This window comes from Crotalus tigris, unplaced genomic scaffold, assembly GCF_016545835.1.
Source record: "Crotalus tigris isolate CLP2741 ecotype Arizona unplaced genomic scaffold, ASM1654583v1 scf7180000017754.2947050, whole genome shotgun sequence".
NCBI classification, from domain to species: Eukaryota; Metazoa; Chordata; class Lepidosauria; order Squamata; family Viperidae; genus Crotalus; species Crotalus tigris.
Window position 1 is genome coordinate 1,835,102 of NW_024096616.1, and position 18,034 is coordinate 1,853,135.

Genomic DNA, 18,034 nt, shown 5'->3' on the forward strand with positions numbered 1-18,034 from the left:
GTTTGGGGTTGCAGTTTGGGCACTTGGTCTCTAAAAGGTTTGCCATCACTGACCTAGAACTAAGAAGAAATTTCCAGGCAGTGAAAACAATCAGTGGAACAGTTTGCCTCCAGAAGTTGGTGCTCCATCACTGGAGTTTCTGAGAATGGACAGCCATTTGTCTGACACGATATAGAGTCTCCTACTTGAGCAGGGAATTGGACTAGATGACCTCCCTTCCAACTTTGTTATTTTGTATTCTATATTCTATACCCTCCAACCCATCAAAATACAGGTAGCTAAAGTGGAAATCCAGATAATCAGAAAATAGCCAGCAACAGATGATGAACCAGAAATTAGATGGCGGGGGAAGGTGCTTGGTGACAGCAGAAGCATTGTAGCACAGAAAACTAGCCAAATTGGGCTGGTTAGTTTTAACTAGATTGAGTGGGAAGTGCAGAAGCTTTAAATATTTCAGCCTGCCTCAGAAGGCAGTTTCTTTACTGAAACAACTTTGGCAAAGACTTATTTTCAACTTTGGCAAAGACTTATTTTCAACTATCTCATCATAACATCTGACTTGCACTTTCTGAAGCATTTATCAGATCTGACATAAGCTTTTCATGTACACAGTTTACCCACTATTTTGAAAGAGAGGGCTAGGCACTGTTTTGTTGAGAAAAAGTTCTGTTCAGCTTAAATTGGGAGGGAAAGTCAAGTTCTGCCAGCGGTGTGTCGCAGATTCTGTTTTCATTGGTGCACTGCCAGCTTTCCTTTGCTTTGGCCAGTAAGGGATTTCATGAGGCTATACTTCTTTACTGGGTTGATGTTTTGGGCTGGGGAACAGCACTATTCTGATTATTCCTTTGTGGTATGATGGTCATCGACTGGCTACTTCTGGTTGCTGCTGCCCACAAAGACAAGGGTGGATCTGCTATCAGCACTGCATTCATTGCAGCACTGTTTGAAGACAGAGCATGATGATTATCTATAGGTCTCATCTGTTTCATTCCATGCCCATCTCTGTGTCCCAAAATAACCTGGCTGACAGTCTAAAAGTATACAGCATCTTTTTTTATTAATGTATACTTGTTATTATCTATTTAATTTACATGAAGCCTGCCAACTTGGTAGGAAATGGGCATGCCATTCAAAATGATTGCCTGCATTCATCTGGCCTCGGCTATTTTATATGAAAGGGAGTTACTGATGGTTCTTTCTCCATCAGCAAGCAGCATCTGGTGAAACAAGGAAAATGAAACCAGGGGAATCCACCAATCACTTTCCTTAACTTGTCCTGCATTAGAACAAGGAGGCACCAGTTGCCGGCCTTATTATTGAGGTAGATTAGAGTTTAGCAATCAGGACAGCAAACTTTCTAGTGGCTCAAGGACAGACTTTAATGTGCTGGAGAGGTCAGGCTGGCCCCCTGCAAATTTGACATTTGGTGAGAACTGATGTATGGCTTTATAATCGGAGATTACAGTAACTACAGTTGATTTGTAGCTATTCTGTTTGTTCTCTGTTGGAGCCCTACCGAATTATGAAATATAATTGGTCCTCTAGAAGATCTCCAGAGTCCCTTCCCACTCCATTATTCTGTTATTCTTGTGCTTTTCTCCATGGTGGGGAAGAAAAAAGTTGTCATGAAGACAAGGCAGGAATTTTCTGGGAGGATCATGCTGTGAGAATTGGTCTCCCAACGGATGTCAGGTTAAGTAAAGACCCCCATCATTACTATTAGGCTGGAGACTACTTTCTATTTTTATTTTAATATAGTACTTTGAATTTTCAACATGGTGTGCATTTCTGTTTAAGAACCTACGACTGCCTTATAGTTGCCAATGGATCTTATTTCTAAAATGAATATGATCTGTACATAAGCAGATTAGGAGTCTTTCCAGAAACCATCACTCTCCAAGATGCTTCATGGAGATTTTACCGTTTGATAAAACAGCTTTAGCTATTGAACAGCCACCAAATGGACATCCTCAAATCTAGCTGATCCTGATTATCCTGCAAGCAATGGAAGGATGATTTCCCAGTGCAGTTGACTGGATGGGCACCATGGAATAATCCTAAAACCATTTCAAAGCCAGCTCCTTTTTCTACATGGAACAAAATTCAAACACTGAAGTTAGATGAAAGCTCCATTGCTTTGTATTTATCAAAATATCTCTTATAAATCTATTCATTTAAGCACATATTTGAGACTGTATTTTCAAAAACAAAACAGTGGTGGAGGAATAAATCAAATCCAAATTCTCAGTGAACATCATTGTATATCACCGCCTTGCATATTTCTGAATCTGTGTTTTGCCACATAGACTAGTTAGTTAGTTACACAGATTGGTTATACATGTTTCCCAGCTAGCCCAGTATACAATACGGGCTACGTAGAACCATGCCAAAAATGATTTTTTAAAAAAAATAACCCCTTCTTTCAAACACAATTCTACAGTACTTCAATGCTGCCTTTCTGTAAGGATTCAAAGCAGAAGAAATAATGAAAGAAGAACTCCTCTCCTTTACAATAAAAGCTCTGTGCAAAGCAACATGTTGTGCACCTTGTTTGCATGCTCTGTTGGAGCTGTTCCCATTGCCCCATATGGTCTTTAACTTGTTATCCCACCTACAGTAACATGACGTTTTTTAAAAAAAGTATACACAGGGATTTAAATACACCATTTTATTTTCCTTATAATAAAATGCCTTGACCTAATATGACAAGGGGGTTGAGAATTAAATTGCAGAGGCCATTGGTCTTTTAGCCTTAAGCCTTTAAGGCTTCTTTCCTGTAACTGATGTGTACTGTAGCTTGTTTTTCTTCATTGAGCCTTTGATTGAAGAGACTAAGCAAGCCAGAAGCACAAATAAAAAGTGACTGAAATTCCTTTGAAAACACTGTGACCTAACCAAAACATAGTTGTTGTATTTGCTCTGGCTCAGACATTATAGGCCATTCCAAACATTCTAACCCCTATTTTCTTCCTCTTAGATGTGTGTTTAGGCCAATCTTAACTTACTGTGTTTTTTTTTTTTTAAAAAAAGTTTCAATGTCTATCATTTATTCTATTTTTACTTTGTAAAAAAGTATGATATGTACTTTTCCCACCTAGTGAGCTTCAAGTATGCTGAACACTAGGTAAGTCAGTGGTTCTCAACCTGTGGCCTAAAGACCCCTGGGGGCAGTAGTGGGATTCAGCCAGTTCGCACCACTTTGGCAGAACCAGTAGCTAATTTTTTGTTGCCCAGCCCCAAAATGGACTTCTGGAAGCAGCATCCACACAGAGAACTGGTTGTTCACATATTTGAATCCCACCACTGCCTGGGGGTTCACAAAGGCTTGAAAAAATGTTATGATTTAAATATTGAGTTAATTCTTGAGGGTCTCTAGCCTTGAAAGGAATTTAAAGAGGGTCTGTGGTGAAGGAAAGGTTGAGAACCATTGCGGTAAGCTATATACTAGAATCTGTATCAGTCTGCTACACATATCCCTGAACTGGCAGGTATGACCAATAGTTGGTTGCCTTGCTAGTTAGAGGAATCCTGTTAGGTGACATGAATATGTGGGAACAAGTGGAATCAGTACAGAAAAAGTGATTAGGCCATTCAGAGACCTAAGAGCGAGTGAGAAGGATAACTATTTGGAAAATATTTGTTTAGGAAACGGTTTGTTTGGAATAAATAGTTTAAAAATAAGTCTGTTCATACATATACATGTTAAAGAAATGAACAAAGAACTGACAGCATGGTTACTTCGCTTGTTAATGACAAAAGGCTTGGAGAATTAGTGAAATATACAAGGGTGATAAGAGGTTTAAAACAAAGGATAAGACGGTCAAGCCTGCATCATAAGAAAAAAAATGGACATGGATGAAAAGGAAGAAAGTGAGAGGAATTTGAATAAAAATAGAAAGATTACTGGAAGAAAAAGAATGAATCTCTATGAGATAGAATTTGAAGACAGATTTATTTTCCAACAGAAAAATAGAAAGTGGTGATAAGAAAAGGAGGAGATAAAAGCTGCTCAGAATGGAATGAAAATAGCTACATATATTGCAGAATGACACAGAAGCATGTGGAATTGCACTACTGAACTTTAAGAAAAAAATATATTGATGGAATGGTTCACTTCCAGTGTGCATTTGGATCAGTGGTTCTCAACCTGTGGGTCGCGACCCCATTTGGGGTCGAATGACCATTTCACGGGGGTCACCAAACAACGCAGTCTGCCATTTTTTCCCTTTTTCCTTAGCTGTGCTACTCCCTTTTATTCTATTGGCTTTTGAAAGCCAATAGAATAGACTCTCTTGAATAGAGTCTAATTCTATTGGCTTTCAAAAGCCAATAGGAATTGTCCAGGCTGTCTCTGCCCTACTGAGCCCTCCAAAAGCCCCAGTCTGCAAATGGTGCTGCAAGTTGTCTGCAGCGAAGGCGAGTTGTCTGGAAGCTTCCACCCCTTCCTGCTGAGCAACTACTAAAAATGTAAGTAAAAGAGGGCCAGGGATGGGAGGTGGGGGGCCGGCGGGCGCAGGGCGGGTTGCTGGTGTGCATGGGGCCCGGCGGGTGCCTTACCTCCCTTGAGCTGGGCCAGCTGGTAGCCCAGCCGGTGGTCACCCCGCGCCATTGCTGCCTCTTGCCAGCTACGCCTTGGCCGGCGCAGGGGGCGGCACCACGCATGCGCAGCGCTCCCGGGCAGGGATAGTCCTTGACTTACGACCGGTTGGGTAGTCCTCGACTTACGACCGGTTGGGGTCGCGGCATTAAAAAAGTTGAGAACCACTGATTTGGATGAAGAAAAAGGTACGTATAAAATAATGACTGCTGCAAAATTATTTATTTATTTTTCACATTTCTGAATCACCCATCTCCTTCAAAATTATGAGAGAAAATTATTGAAAAAAAACTGTATTTAGGCAAAAAAAGACAACCAAAAGAATATGATCAAAGCGAGCAGGGAATTGTTAAAATTAAAGTATGCAGTGCAAATTATGGCTTAGAAACTAGGAATCTCCAGGACCAATTAGTCCAACTGGAATCTGTCAGCCCCAAGATATAGACAGACCAAGAACTCAACTCCACATTAAGCCTAAAATTACTTTTATAAAGATTGCAACTAAACAGCAAAAACTTGCAAAGGATTAAGCTTTACCTCTTTCCTTTCTTACACTCATGTGGATTAGGGGGATGTCAACTTCACAAATACATTCTTCATTTTTTTGGACTTGAGCAATATTTCCTTCTCTTGCTTTGGAAACTGATTTCTCTTATCTCCATCAAGGCCATACTGTGTGCTCTCTGGAGAATCAGCTTGACAGATAAGGTCATTTTGTGGGGAGAAGGTGATAATTTCCCACTTTGGAGAAATAAAGGGGATTGGAGGCAGAAGTGCGGCTACTGTGGAACAGCTTTCCAGTGAAAATTAAATGGCTTTCCAATCATATTTAAGAAAATGTTACATTTTTCATACAGCACCTCTAACCTAGGATTATTCTTCAATGTATATGTTGATTCAACACGATCTTTTGTTTTCCTATATTTGACTGTTTTATGGTTAGGGATTAGAAGTTTTTAATTTATTTATTTACCATGGAAGTTTTAGTCATTTTTATATGCCTTGTAAATTGCTAAGAGTTGTACTTGATACAAAATGTAATAAATAGGGTTTCTTTCAGAATAAGTACTGCAACATAACTGTACAAAATGGATTATTTGCATAATATTAAATGGGTTTTTCAAAGATAGACAATAATGTGAAGCGTCTGGTGGAAGGAATGCACACGTTTTCAAATAATCAACATAACTATTTTTTTAAAGTGTATAATGAGAAGGAAAATGGGAATTCTAGTTATCAGCACCACTAAATATTGATCTGGGTAAGCATTTCAGCTCATTACTAAGATGTCTAGCTCATTTACCAGGTGCACAATGTATATTTCCTCCTTATAGTCTATTTTCCCTCCAAAGATTTATTTTATTGTATTTATGTTGGGGGGGGGCTTGGGGCTTTTACACACCATCAAGAAAAATCTGTTTTAATCTTAAACAAGCTAAGCAATAGCTTCAGTAGGGAAAAGAGCAGTTTTGTGTCGGCAAGATATGGAGAAGGGAAGAAGCAACACAGCTGGAGATCCTAGCTAAAGAAAAAATATCAATCTTTTTCCAATAAGCAGCTATGCTTTCACACAATGATGAAATGTGGGTAGAAGAAATTGAGTGAAAATGGGAACATCTTTGCAAAAATGGAGCAATTGAGTATACTGCACATATGCATTACTGTGTTGAGTAGAATGCATGAACGAGTCAGTATCTCATTATTGTTGAGTTGAGCAGCTCTACTAATGGTATAAATAAATAAAATCATAGTTCCAAATAAAATAATTGTTTATAAAATGTGCTTCATTGAGTTGCAGATTGAATGAACTTTCTATGTATCTTATTCTCAGGAGCAAAGCGCTGATGAACTGTCTTTGATGAGTCATTAAGAAACAGTAAATTGGGATAAAGCTACAATAGTGTAGCTAAAAAAAAAGGGTGATGCTTGTTTTGATGATAACAGTTTTGCCGCTAACATTGCTCCCACTTCTTCACCGGCAAATTGAAAGAGATCAAAAAAAAAAGTACCGTAATGTTTTCCATATTCAAAGATATTGTGGTTTTCTTTCCCAATGGAGCGCTTGGAAGGGAAGTGTTGTGGTTCTTTAAACAGCAATTTGTGGAACTTCAATTAAAAAAAAGGCAGGAGATTTAAAGCAACCATAGTAATTCGATATGCCACAGCTTCCTTTCCTCCCTACAGTGAACACATTCCCATTGAACCAAAACAAGGCAAGAATATTATCAGCAAATATTCCTGAAATTTTTTAAAGCCACTATTGACACCTTTCTTTTCAAATGTTCCCAAGCAGCAACAGTTGTGGTAGGCTGCAAATAATCAAATGGCTCAGATAAATCTTGGGAGCATTTTAAATTGGGTTCTGAGGAGTTGGAGGATGACACACTAGAAAAGTTCTCCTTTATTCATGAGATATAAGTTATGTCTTATCCTATTCAAAGTTACCATAATGCCTTATAAAAGTATGTGCTGAATTATAGAATTTCTCAGTGGCTTCATAGATATAAATAGTATTTTTCAATAGGAATTGTCAACTTTCAATGTAGGCAAGTGAGTCTAGAAACAGAGATCATAGTGCCTGCAGGAACTCTATTGCTGTATGGTGTAATAATATCTTTGAGGACCTGACAGAGTTTCTTTCTGCCCCATCTTATCCCCCCCCCCCCAAAAAAATCAAGGCTGGGTTATCTTGAGTTTCTTTCTCACCTCCTCTTCTTGCCAGGGCTATATGGATGTTTACCTAACTATTCTTGTATCTGATTTCTTTAGTCCAGCCTAATTGCTCCATAACTTGAGGTGAACAAGTGGCACTGTTTTATTATAGGTGGTGACAGATCTTGAACTGGCTGAGGTGTTACTCTTTAATGCAGCAATTAATCTTGACCTCTCTGTTTAGCTGACTCATAAAAGCTTGATGGTAAGGAATAAAGCAAGGAAATGGAATGGACTTAACAACCATCCACATTCTAAATAAAGGAGTGATTAAATGCTAGGGTGAGCTTGACCCTTATGTGAAATAACACTACAAAGTATGCCTAAGAATAGGTTTAGTAGCAGTAACATCACCCAGAAGTTGGTCTGACCTATGTTCTCTCTGAATGGTACCTGGTTACAAAAATAACTTTTATTGGATAATGTAAGGAAAAAAAGGCCAAGGAAGTATAAATCTTCAAAATCCTCCAGCCCATTTGCTCAGGTTAGTAAAAACTGAATGGGGATTTATGTCAATAATCATTGAGTCAGCCACTTGACTCAATATATTTAGCTGCAGAAGACAAAGGACTGGCTGTTATTCTCCAGAAGCCAATTGAATTGTGAGTGGAATTTCATTTCGGCATTGGAAATATGATAAGATTTCCATCAGTCATGAGAATAGGAAGCTAGTTTAAGAAATGTTCACTTCAAAAAGGGAATTGATAAATGACAGGGGAGCCATCACCTAGAGTTCACCACTCATACCAGCCACTGCAACACAAGGCAATAGAGTAATTTCACTCTTCCCAATAATAAAATAGTACTGAATATTCTCTGAAACTGGAAAACTGCTATTACGTCCTCTAGATCTTACTTAGGAATAGCATATCTGATTTCTGAAAAATGGTTTAGCCATTTGGGATGGTTGCTTCTGAAGCCCCAATAGATTTTATTAGTCAGGAACGGCCAGGATCTGGAGAATGAAAGGTTTGCTTCAGCCAAACATAGTATGGAGCAGGAATCACCAAACTCTTCAGTTCATGCACCCTTTATGTGTTAGATTGTTCATCAATCCCCAAACATTATATGAAAACAGTTTAATAAATAATAATATCATGAATAATAAAAACAATAATTTCAAAAGGCAGTTTTACTTGAAATATTTTAACATCATCAAACAACATCTGTCTACCCCAGGTCCTTGGGAAGGACTCAATAAGTCAGGGGCACATTGGCTGAGAAATTCTGGGAATTGAAGTCCACAAGTCATAAAAGGGCCAAGTTTGAAGACCCCTGCAACAGGTGGATAAAAATGCTAGATCCAGTCTAAACATATGGCTGACTGTACAACCAGCCATATCAATGACAATTCAAGGCTGCTCTCACTGGCAACTGACCATCCCAACTCTTGCTGTTAGCCACCTCACCTTCAGAACTAGGGAATGATATGGAAATTTATAAAGACCTCAACTGACCTTCCATTATTTATCAACCACCTATTGGTTCTCAAATAATTACCGATCTCCTGTTGACCTCCAACCATTTATTGCTCCCTTAGATAGACCCACTGACTCTTGGGGGGGGTCAACCTTGATCATTTTGGGGAACCCTACAATTGTACAGGTGACCAACATTTCATAGCCACTATTTTCTCCAGGCTGTCAGAGGTCAAATGACTAGACACAGAAAGGGCTCTTTTAATTAAAACTAGCTGGATCTCTAGTTTCTTATTCTCACGGACAATTCTAAAAAAAAAAAAATTCTATCCACTATTGTATCTTTATATGCACCATTTTGTTATAAGGAATCATTTTCTTTTCTAAGGAATTGTTTCTTAAGTTGATGCTATCTGGTTCTTTCCTCTTCTCACATGTTCTGAATTATTCTGCTTTTTTATATCAAAGTTGGTTCTTTTAAATTAAAAATACAGTATTGCTATCATTTAACCTTTTTAAAAGCTATTGTTCAAAAGCCCTGAAAGTTCAGAAAGATCTTTAAGTACTGACACAATCCTTCTTCTGAACTCATAATTTTTTTTAAAAGAGGGTATGCCTCGAGTAAAGAAAAGAATACATCTAAAGCAGAGAAATGTAAAAAATAATATTTTTAATTTTAATTTAAAACAAATTAATATTTTATAAAATATTAAAACCAATCTGGATTATATTTGTATCTTTAGCCATTCAGAATGGGATCCTGTGTGGTTTGTATATGCGTGTGTTTTGTTCTGGATTTATTCCAGCATTCTATAAATAACTTTTTCAGAAATAACACATTGCTATTTATTTTATTACTGTGGCAGAAATAGATTACAGCTTTCATATTCCATAGGCCATTTCCTCAGTAGTGACTTATAGGGGGTTATATTATCTAGCCATCATTGAAGTGATATAAACTCTGGTCTCATTAGTTATTTTGACATAGCAATGGTTGGATAACTTTAGAATACTCAAAAAAGCAATAGATCACTAGTAAGAAAATTACCATAGGCAATACAAATAGATCACTGTTCCCAAAAACTTTGAATGTAAAATAGATAGTGACAAAACAGAGAAGAAAAGGCAACAGTGGAGAGAAATGCAACAATATGGGTAAAAACAGACACATATATAAAACCCAGTTACATTGGAAAAGGGTTAAGAGAATAAGTCAAGTTAACACAAAAATCCTAACTTCTATTCTTTTTCATCTTTTCAGTCTTTGTCAGGCATATAATATTCTCAAGCCTATTTTTAAAAACTTAATGTAACTATTTCAGGTAAATTCAAAGTATTAGCTTACATACCACTTTTATCAGTCTGGCTACATGTTCCTATTTTACAGTTCTTTGCTTTGTGGGAAATACATTGTGTAGCAGAATAACAGAATAACAGAGTTGGAAGGGACCTTGGAGGTCTTCTAGCCCAACCCCCTGCTCAGGCAGGAAACCCTATACCATTTCAGACAAATGGTTGTCCAATCTCTTCCTAAAATCTTCAATTTGAAACAGCAAATCCCCAAGAATAAAATATATATCTTGTACAAAAGGCATAAAAAAAATAGCAACAATGGTGCATTGGAAGATCTGCAAAAAATATCATTTGCCTGTAAGCAAAAACTGGTGGGATCATAAAATAGAGAAAGTCATAGAAAATGATAAAATTAAACTGCTCTGGGACTTCAGAATTCAAACAGACAAGCACCTGCAACATAACACCCCAGACTTAACAATTGTCGATAAGAAAGACAAAAAAGTCTGGATAGTGGACGTGGCAGTGCCTGGAGATAGCAGAATAGAAGAGAAAGAACTGGAGAAGATAACAAAATACAAAGACCTACAAATAGAAATAGAAAGACTGTGGCAAAAGCAAGCAAGGGTAGTACCAATAGTAATAGGCTCCTTGGGTGCAATCCCAAAACAACTGGAGCACCACTTGAACACCATTGGCATTGACAAATTCACTATTAGTCAATTGCAAAAGGCGGCCTTACTAGGAACTGCTTCCATCCTGCGACGATATCTGTAATACCATCAAACATCCACATCTGCCTATCCCAGGTCCTGGGTAAGGACTCGATAGGTAGACAAAATGCCAAATCCAGTCTGAACATCTGGCTGACTGTGCGATGATCGATAATAATAATAATAATGGAGTTGGAAGGGACCTTGGAGGTCTTCTAGTCTGACCCCCTGCTCAGGCAGGAAACCCTATATCATTACAGACAAACGGTTGTCCATTTGGTTTTTCTTGCCTAAATATAGAACCTTACTTTTTTCACCCTTGAATTTCATTTTGTTACATAATGGCCAATATTCAAGTCTGTCAAGATCCTTCTGTATCTTAGGCCTATCTTCTGGAGTGTTGGCTATTCCTGCCAGCTTGGTGTTGTCCCCTCATCCAAATCATTGATGAAGATGTTGAAGAGCAGTGAGCCCATAACACCCATGGGGCGCCCCACCACACACTTCCTTCCATGTAGATGCAGTTCCATTGAGGACCACATGCTGAGTATGGCCAGTCAGACAGCTATGAATCCATCAGGTGGTGATGCTATCTAACCCACATTTTTCTATCTTATCAAGTAGTAGGTTGTGATCTACTTTATCAAATGCCTTACTGAAGTCCAAGTAAATTATATCCACAGCATTCTTTTGGTCCACTAATTTTGTCACCTGGTCAAAGAATGCCCTAAGATTTGTCTGGCATGATCTGTTTTTGACAAACCCATGTTGGCTTTTGGTAATGACTTTGTTTGCCTCTAGGTGTTCACTGATTCATTGCTTGATTATCTTTTCCAGAATCTTCCCAGGTATCGAGGTCAGTTTGATAGATCTGTAGTTTCCTGGATCCATTTTTTTTCTTTTTTGAAGATAGGAACTACATCAGCTCTTTTCCAGTCCTCTGGTAGTTCCCCAGTGCTCCAGGATCTTTGAAAGATATAGTTCAGTGGTTCTGAGATCACATTTGCCAGATCCTTCAGAACCTTGGGGTCCATACTAGCAGGGTTCCTTTCCTTGCATAAACTATGCCACCCACATACCAGTTCTTTGATTGGTCTTTGCATCTGCTTTATGGGCATTATTCTGGGCTGCAGACTGAATGCCATTTATTTGCAGAACTGAGTAACTAAGATCCATATTAATCTTCTTGGAGGCATAGGTTCAATCTAGCTTCCTGAAGGAGCTTCCAGTTCTAACTCCAAATCTATTCTACTTCTAAATGGTGAGCATATTTTCTTTTGAAGAGAGGTCAACCTGGAGAGGGACCTGTGGTTTGGCTGACCTTGTTTCTTTGTGCATTGGATGCTTTCCTCATGGCTTCAATTAGATGTTCCAATCTCATTTGAATTTCTGCCCCTGTTTCCAAAACTGAATTAAGAGAGCAGCATTTTCATGCGAATTCTGAGAGTCTCAAGAAGTCTTGCTAAAACTCACAGTCAGCTTCCCACCAGGTTTTTAAGGAAATCCAAAGAACTAAGGAAATAATTGAATCCTGGTGATATTTCAGCAATGTGTTCAACAACACCGAATTTTGTTTTGTTTTTTAAATGCTGATGAATTAATTTGCACTTTACCCATTCATAAATGTTTCCTAATGGATTTGGGGCCACTTGAAAGGATATGCCAGAGCAAAAAGCATCACTGTGGAGTTTAAATGCATTATCATTTGAAAAATACATAATTTGTTATATTTTCTGTCTATGCAAGCAACTTCTTTTCACACCTGTAACAGTTAAAAAGTGTTAACGCAAACAATATGACATTGCTTGGGGGATTGGCTATTGAGATTGAAATAAGATGGAAGAAGAAAAGAATATAAGTCTTTATAACATATATATATCCTAGGATATATTGATTTGGGACTTCTCTCTTTGGAAGTTTGTATGATGTGTCTCATTCTGGATCACCAAAAGGAAGCAAAGGACACAGAATCTTCTTCCAAGCAGGAACATCTAGAAACTATCTGCTTTTGGCTGCAACATAAGGAATTTTTTACAGTTAAGATTATTTTTCTGATGGCTCTTCTACTTCCCCATGTTGGGAACTTCTCCATTCAGCAGAAGCCAAGCTTAATGTTCATCATTGGCGCCAGATTTTTTTATTGCTTATTCTTCAAAAGAAATGTGATGCTGAATAGTTTCCATTTACTGTGTGTTACTGTTGCCATCAGGAACTGTTCTTATCTCTTACACATTAAACTGCATGTCCAGATTCTAAATTTAAGGAGCGCACTAAAAAAATCTAAAAATTAATTGTCTAAGTTAGGAAAGATATTTCTCATTTTTAAAAAAATCTGAGAAAAAATGGACACACAAGCATCCTCTTTAAAATGAGATGTTAGTTTCATTTATTTACAGATTCAGGTTATTTGCATAATGTAGCATTTCCACTCTCCAGTCCTTCAGAAAGCAGTGATCATTTTCATTTCTGAAACTCTGGAAATCAGTACTTCTTCTAGCTGACCAAAAGGAGACTGCCAAAAAAAAAAAAAAAGATGTTTATTCAATGCATACCTACAGAGTCACCAGACTTCATGAAAATCAGTTGAAGTCTTAAAGGAGAACGAAATGAATTGGTGGTGCTCCTTCCCATTCGTTTTTCTAGATTGGGAAACTTATTTGAAAGAAGAAAAGAGTCATCCAAACATCTTGCGGTTACTTTTCTGTTGCATTGCCCTTAAAGACCTCTAAAGCTGAAATAAGTTTTACAACCAGAAAAGGGGTGAGGAGCAGATAGCAATGCAGAGAAACTCCAAAATATGACATTGATTCCATATGTCAGAGGAGAGAGAATTTTTATCCAGCGAGTCTTAAAAATTCCCAGCCGTGGGAAAACGAACAGCCCACAAACTCCACAGAGTCACAGTGTTACAAGATGAACAGTGTTGGCTTCAGTTTCCCATAAAGGGAAACGGAGTAGGAAAAAATCATCAGAATCAGCCAACACTGTATAATCAGACAGCTCCAGAACTTGTTCCAAACTGGCACAAAGGCCTGGGGTGGAGATATCCTCCATTCAAACTGCTTCTCAATGTATTTGCAATGTTTTCTGGCTTTGAAAGAACCCAGGGAAGCACACACTCATCACTCCCACCTCTCTCAGCCATTGTGAGCAGGAAGATGGAAGGCTAGTTGCTGTCTTGGAATCCTAGCAATCTGTCTTACAATTCTGTGAAGAACTAATTTCTAGATATGATGCCATTGGAACAATGTTGTGTTTCTTATGCGTACCAGTAAACTGCAAGTAAAGCATATGCATGAATTTCTTGAACTTCCAGGATTATTTTTGCACTGGATGTTATTGCTTGCACATTTGCACCTGAGGATCAAATATTTTTGCTTTTTTTTTTTTTTTTGCATTACAGGCTTTAGATAAGGGGTCCCCAAACCCTAGTCCATGGCCCAGTACTGGGCTGCAACATGCCAGCAACTGGGCTGGGTAAACAAGTAAAGCCCCATCCACAGGATGCAGGCAGCATACAAAACCATACAACCTCTGGTCTGCAGAAAAACCTCTCTCCACATAACTGGGCCCTGGTGCCCAAAAGGTTGGAGACCTCTGCTTTAGATAATGCGTGTGTGTGTGTGTGTGTGTGTGTGTGTGTGTGTGTGTGTGCCTCTTTATGCACCCCCTCCTTTTTATCTTGTGAAAGCACCCATTTGGATATAATAGTAAATGTTCAAAATCCAATATAAAAAACATCTGTCCACTTCAGTTATTTTTATCTAAATTTATGTACTGTAAGACTGAAATAGTTGCAGAACCAGAAAGAAAAGCTTAGACCAGGAAAGAAATCCATTTTGTGTGAGTAAAAATAGTTGTACATTGAACATGCAAAAAAAAAAAAAAAACCCCCAAAAAAACCAAGGGCCAGCATAGAAGATGTCAAATGATCACTGCTGCCTGTAATAATGTATGGTGAGTTTCATAAGTATTTTATGAAACTTGAATGTTTCATTTAAAACTTGCAAATTGCAACAGGGTATTTGATATTTGTGCTTATCACTGAATTTACTCTCAGTCTGCATTAATACCCACTGGTGTAAGCCTATTGGTATAATAGGCTTATACTAATACCCTTACATTACATGAGGGTGTTTGTTTTCAATTAATGGTAAACTGTCTCGGTAAAATAGATTTCTTTTGCTCTTCGAGGGAAAGGATCCTTACTATTCATCCTTACTAGCATTCAAGATTCCCCAAGATAACTCTTTTCCCAATTACTTTCTTCCCTTTAGCAATGAAACCACTACAAAGGCCAGGAGATTTTTTTTTTTCTTGGCTAGCTTTTTCAAAAAAAAATAAAAAACAACTTTCAACACACAGAAGGTGTTTTCCACTCTGCCTCAAGTCTGTTGTTCCCAATAAATGCAGCCAAGCACATTTAAAAAAAAAAAAAGAGTCTTTCTTTACTTGGCTTGTGCTTGTGCCTTAAACAAGGAGGTCTTTCTCACTCCGAAAACTTTCTGTAAATGTCCAGTAAAAGCAACACGATCACCTGGTCCTTCTGTTTATTTGTAAGTCAATCTCATTTCAAAGAAAGAAAAACACACCTGTCTACATCAAGTTGATGCATAAGCATGAATTCTGTTAACAGGAAGAAGACTGTCTGCATATGTCAAGCATGTTCTCCTGCATTCTCAGAAGTTTTTGCTGATGTGGTCAGTTTCTACAGTGAGAGCCGATGTTGTTTTTCCTTTGATGGGGTAGGATGCAGGCTTTATCTCAGGAAGTTTAAATAGATTGATGCAAGATATCACACCATCCATGAAGAAAGCCTGGAAAGCAGTTGGCTTCAGAGAAGCAAAGATCACATTTGTGAAATGCTTTATACTGGGTTACGTAGAAATTCAGAGAAGGTGCAAGTTTTTGAGTTTCACACTTTCCTTCATAAGGAAAATAACACAAATATTCAGATCAGGAAAAGAAATAGGACACGCTATTAATATCCGTGTTATTTTCAATCCAAGTTACTTCTGCAGACAAATGACAAGGGTGGTTGCTAATTAGGTTTCCCTCTGGGCACAAGAGACTTGTTTTCACTCATTGCAAGATTACAAAATATGCATATGTCATTCAACTAAAAATGAAATCTGCATGATTCATAAACTCACCCAGTTGATAACTAACTGTCCTGGGATTTTTTAGGAAATGTGGGTATGTAAGTGACATTGGAGGAGGGTAAGTACCCAAAAGGTTCTGCCTCAGCCTATTGCTGAACTCCTTATTTATTCCAGGAAATAGTTCTTTTACAGCTCAGTCATAACCTTGAAATCAAGCGAAGTCTGCATTCATAAGAGTGTTCGCTTCAAAGCGAACACCCTCAAGATCAACAGGAGTTACTTGAGAAGCATTATGTTTTCTTTATGACAGTTTCAGGATGGGAATATTATAGGGTAATGAATCACTGCTTTTCAGAAATCTAACATGCACAATAAAGCTTTCCCACATTCCAAGCAACTAGGACCTTTTTACTGTGCCCCCACTCTCTGCAAACATGAAGTTTCAGTTGAGTTTCTGTGATTAGACCCACCAAGTTGGATAATATTTTAAAGAACTATGAAAGCCCTTCCGTGTGCATCGCCTTTTTTTCAACCAGCACTTCCCCATATAAAATGGTAATATACTTTTACCTTCAAAAACAATTTAAGCCGTTAGCAGTGGAATCCCTATTATTCAAAACAGTTCTATTGTTCAAAGACACAAAAGCCAAAAGGAAAAGAAAATATTCAGTGGGCAGCCTTAAGCAGGCCTATAATAAATAGCTCTTTGTATCTTAATAAAATCAGTAACACATAATTGAATGAAAAGTCTTGATGTCACGGCTCATTAAAGAAAACCAGTGGGGGGGGCAGAGCCAAATGACAAAGTGATCAGTAATTTCAGACCCCAGAAACTTCATTTATACTAGCAAGAGTGAATAAAAAAGACCAAAGGCAACTCTAGTGCAATATTTCTTAACCTTGGCAACTTTAGGAGGTACAGACTTCAACTCCCAGAATTCCCCAGTCAGAATTCTAGGAATTGAAGCTCACGCTTCCTAAAGTTGCCAAGGTTGAGAAACACTGGCTCAGGAATTCTGGGAATTGAAGTCCACGAGTCATAAAAGAGCCAAGGTTGCCTACCCCTGCTCTAGCCCAACATACCGGTTCTCAGACCCAGTCAGATGTCTCCATCAGTCAGATGTTTTTGGGAAGCCTGTAAAAAGGACATGAAAGCAAGCATTGTGCTGGCTTTGCATCCCAGCCACTTGTATTAAGAAGCAATTTGCTTCTACAACCAGAAGAAACGTCTAGCTACCATTTCATAGGTTAACCCTATACAGAGTTCACTGTTACTTCCTTTGGCCTTTTCTGCCTACCATGCAGCTTTATAGGGTGATATCAGTTTTCAGGGGGATGGGGGCAATTATCTGTATCATTTTTTTCCCCAGGAAGCCCATAGCAGTTCAATCAAATTGCTCCTCAATTCCCTTCATTCCTAGCATTCAAGTATTCTCATTTTCAATCATTTGGGTTGCTTTTTTCAGCATGGTTTCTAGTTCTGCAATATCACAAGCCAATGATATTGTTGATATTGTGTCACAGACTTGTATGAAAGCCCTGCAATATTGACAGATTTATTTATCTACTTATTTATTTCAAACTCCAGTGTGAAAGTGGTCTTTTTTTAATAGCAAAAGCATGTTAGGCTATTCCATTGAGCTTCTCAGTGTGAACCCAAGAATCTTTCTCTGATGGTGACTTCCAGCTCAGATTCTACAATGCATTTGACTTTTACGACAACATGTTTCCCTTTACATTTGGTGAAACTGAATTATATCTCCCATTTTAATACACCTCACCAACTACCACCTCTGTCTTTGGGACGTTCCTTTACATCCTTTTGTGATTTATCATCCTAAATAATTAGTGCCATCGATAACCTGTCCGCATCCTCTCAGACACTAAGCAATTAGTATTTAGGCTGAAAAACAAAAAATCCCAGGAGAAATCATGAATAAATCCACTTTTTTATGCCTTTGTTGTACAAACTGTTCCCTTTTTTTTAATTAGCTACAGTTTGCTGTAGTTAGAGAGCCTTTCTTGCTATTTTGTGACAGCTGAGTTGGCAAGGGTCATTTAAAAAAAAAAACCTTCCTGATATTCAAATAAACAATTATTGCTAGTAATTTGGTTTATATGCCAACTTTCTTTTCAGTACGATTAGGCAAGGGAGCTTCCAATTTACAGTTTTTTTCTAAAACTGGTCTGAAAGCAACT